Raw genomic sequence first — 4,581 nt, forward strand, 5'->3', positions numbered from 1 at the left:
ATGCAGTGGACAATTCTGCGTTTCTTCCCCCTACCCCTCCGCCAATGTCCTGTCGCCTCGCCTGCAGAAGCCCGGCTGATTTTTGCGACTGAGCTGGCATTAATGGCTTTTAAGTGGTCCTCAGTTATTTTTAGTGTGCGGGGGCGGGGGGGGGGGGGGGGGGGGGTCAATGCTTTTAAACTAAATTCCAGCCATGGCTATTTTAATTCGGTCATGAATCTGTTTATTTCAAATGGGTTAATGATTGCAAGCAAACTAGGGTTGGCAGCGTGTTAAACTAATAGTTTTGCCAGCTGCTCTATAAATAGCACACTCCTCTAGATTTACATCTGAGGGGTTGGAAGTGACCGAGAGTCACTTCCAAAGATTCGGGGGAGGGGAGAAAAAAAAGAGAGGATCCTATGCTTTAACTAGTGGTGCATCATTGTTTCACACTCTCTCTCATTCGGGCTTGGTACCGGCGTTCACATAAGTTCTGCCCTGATGCAGTTCTGGCTTAACTCTGCCTGACGTGGCGAGGCATTCTGTCCCAGAGCGACACACTTCCCGCAATGGAGATGAAAAACCAAAAGGAGCGGACCCTGTCCCATAATTTCAACAGACCGCCGCACCCCTCCTCCATTCCGCCTTCAACTTGGCCGCATGCCCAATTATCTGGGCTTGAGATGGCATTCCCTCACGAGAAAGGCTGTTAGCCTCATTGATTTACGGCTTCTCTCCAACCAACAATGATCTGAATTTAATGTGTGCGCCACTCCCAGATAGTGTTTTGTTTTAATCACACACTTTGTGTAAGGGTGGGTATCAGTATGTTCCGGCCGGTTATATCACAGGAATTGCAGTTAAAAATACAATGAACCCTCATGTTATTCCCTCTTCTTCCATACCTGCCAATTATTGACTGGCGATTGCTATAGTGTCCTGCAGATGGTAACGTCACGGTAGGTGTCCGACATTGGGTTAGCGGGAATCTAAGAAGCAGAATTGCCCAGTCTGCATCTTGCAGCATTTTCGAACGTGCATTCCAGGGTTATTGCGCAAATTTCTGATCAAATATCCACCACCTGTTTGGATGCTGAGTCCAACAGGTATTTAATACGCAGTAAGGGGTGTCAAAACATTTTAACACATGAGTTGGGGTCGGCCATTTGCCTGTTCTACCATTTAGTAATCTAATGGCTAATCTTCTACTGGAACTGCGCATTCCTCAATACCCTTATTCTGAAAGCTTATTGACGTCTGTCTTCAATATACTCAGACTGAGCAGCTATTGCTTTCTACGGCAGAGTATTGCAAAGATTGACAGCTCGACACAGAACTATCACGGAACTAAATGACTAATAGCTCAGTCTGAGATTGTGACCCTGTGAGAATCCCCACAATTAACAAACAAAATCAATATCCACTTTGCTAAATATCTCAGGAATTTTAGCTATTTCAGTTAGACTATCTGCCGTCCTTCTGAACACAAGGAAATATGGGTCTAGACTACTCAATCTTTCCTGAAGGAGAATCTCTTTATCCTAGGAACTAACTGAATGTTTAGTCATTTATACAGAAGTCAAGATGATCTAAATACAAACATTTTCCAATCTCTCATCATTCCAAAAGCTTTCCTTGATTAATCGCCCCCCAACCCCACCTAAGTTTACCTTCCATGATGATTGGCTGGTGATCCTGGGATTTTATTCATTAGAGTTTAGAAGGTTGAGGGGAGATCTAATAGAAATGTACAAGATAATGCATGGTTTAGAAAGAGTGGACGCGAGGAAGTTGTTTCCATTAGGCGGGGAGACTAGGACCTGTGGGCATAGCCTTAAAATTAGAGAGGGTCAATTTAGAATGGAAATAAGGAGACATTTCTTCAGCCTGAGAGTGGTGGGCTTGTGGAATTCATTGCCACAGAGCACAGTGGAGGCCAGGATGTTGGGTGTCTTCAAGGCAGAGATTGATAAATTCTTGATCTCGCAAGGAATTAAGGGCTACGGGGAGAGTGCGGGTAAGTGGAATTGAAACATGCATCAGCCATGACTAAATGGCAGAGTGGGCTCGATGGGCCAAATGGACTTGCTTCCACTTATGGTTTTATGGTCTTATGGTCCTACCTAACTTTGTAGTAACAGAAAGTTATGTTCCTGCATTCCCCTCATCAAAATCATTCTTATAAATTAGAGATAACTGGAGTAGAAATGTTAATCTTTGTGGTATTCTACGAGATACAATCTGCCATTTTAGAATGGTCTTGTTTGTTCCTACTCTCTATTTTCTGCCAATTAATCAATCCTCAGTCCACAGTAATACTTCATCCTAGCCCTACATTCTAATATTGTGTAACAAACTTTTGAGTAACACTTTGGTGAATTTCCTTTGAAATTCCAAATGCACTACAACCACTTAACTCCTTCATTCACCTTAACCAGGTTGTAGGTTGCATCACTAAAATCTCTAACTCAGTTTTTGAATCTGATTTTCTTTTCATCAATTTGTGTTGACTTTCAAATAGTATATGATGTGCCAAATCTTTCAGCTCCAGCGATTCATATATGCTAATCTCCATGGGAATTGCCTGTTTTATTTTAGTTTTCATTGGGCAATTCTCCTGCTCCCTGGGGTCCATCCCATAAATCTCTCTGAGCTGGAAGGTTTATCTTCAGACGTTTTATCAACATACTAGGTAACATCATCAGAGAGCCTCCGGTGAAGCACGGGTGGTATGCACCGCTTGACGATAAGGACAATATGGTCAAGCTAATGGATCTATGTCTTACCACCCACTTCACCTTCAAACCTACATACAAACCAACAGAACACCCATGGGATCTCCGATATCAGGGTTCTTAGCAGAGGTAGTAATGCAGAGACTCGAACAAACAGCTCTGCCAACCATCCAACCCAAACTTTGGGTCCGCTACGTGGATGACACCTTTGTCATCACTAAATGAAACAAATTAGAGGCAATGTTCAAGACCATGAATTGGCATACCCTTATTGGCATAAAATTCACTCAAGGGGAGGAAACAACAACAAACTGCCATTCCTAGATGTTGTAGTAGAGTGAACAGCCAATGGGGAACTTCAAACCAGCGTCTATAGGAAAACAACACATACAGACCAAATACTGAACTACAGCCATTACATTAAAACATTATTTCAATGAGCCACCACACTGCAGCACAGAGGAACTACGATGAGCAGAGGAGAATCACCTATACAGTGTATTCAAAAAGAATGGGTACCCAATGAACACAGACTGCTGATTTCTCAGCAACAAATCCAAACAAGCAGACAAAACGCATTCAAAAACCTTAGCCACTCTCCCCTACATCAAAGACATCATGGAAATGACTGCCAGACTACTCAGACCTCTTGACGTCCTGGTAGCCCACAAACCCACTAACACACTAAAACAGCAGCTAATGAACTTGAAATACCCTTTGCAGACAACAAGTAAAACTAATGTCAGTTAAAAAATACCTTGCAAGAACTGTAACAAACACTACATTGGATGACCAGGCAGAAAACTAACTACCAGGATACATGAATATCAACTAGCCACAAAAAGACATGATCCACTCTCACTTGTATCTTTACATGCAGATGAGGAAGGACACCACTTCAACTGAGACAACACATCCACTCTAGGACAAGCCAAACAGAGACACACACAAGAATTCCTAGCAGTGTGGCACTCCAACCAGAACTCTATCAATGAACACACTGACTTGAACCCCATTTACCATCCCGTGAGAAAAGGAACAGGAAATGACATCGCCACAGAAAATGCTATCACCAACTCAAGGAAACCTAAACACATAAATAAAAAGTGGGCCATATTACCAGTGCTTCACCGAAGGCTCGCTGATGATGTTACATAGTATAGTGACAAAATGTCTGAAAAGGAACTTTCCAGCTCAGCGAGCAAACTTACATCCTTAAATAGATCTTGTCCCTAAGGTAAGGGAGTTCAGAACCAGAAGGTATATTTTTAAGGTGAGAAGAGAAAAACTTAAAAGGGACCTGAAGGGTAACTTTTTCCACATAGAGGGTGGTTCATATGTGGAATGTTCTGCCAGAGGAAGTGGTGGGTGCAGTTACAGTTAGAACATTTAAAAGACATTTGGATAGGTGCATGAATAGAAAGGTTTTAGAGGGATATGGGCCAAATGCAGGCAAATGGGACTAATTTAGTTTGAGAAACCTGGTCAGCATGGACAAGTTGAATGGATTTGTTTCCATGCTATATAACTCTGTAAATCCCATTTACTAATACTGAACCATTGATTTCCCTTTTAACACCATGACTGCCTATCCTGACCCCTGAGTAGTCATTAAACCTGCATCCCACCCTACCATTGACACCAAATAACCTCCTAGCCACTGTTAGAAGCTGATTAGTTTCTGGCACACAATCATCCCACCAACACATGAACTACAACCCCAATCCCACATGTACATCACTTCCTTTTATCCCTGATATCCAAATGCCTCCACACCACTGTAACTACCACCTCTGACTTCTCAATGAACCATCACTGAACTCAACCAACTAGCAGAGTCAAGGCTAGAGTGGTGCTGGAAAAG

The sequence above is a fragment of the Chiloscyllium plagiosum genome, unplaced genomic scaffold (assembly GCF_037043375.1).
Source record: "Chiloscyllium plagiosum isolate Xiang-an unplaced genomic scaffold, Cpla_swu_hap1 HiC_scaffold_8, whole genome shotgun sequence".
Taxonomy (NCBI): Eukaryota; Metazoa; Chordata; class Chondrichthyes; order Orectolobiformes; family Hemiscylliidae; genus Chiloscyllium; species Chiloscyllium plagiosum.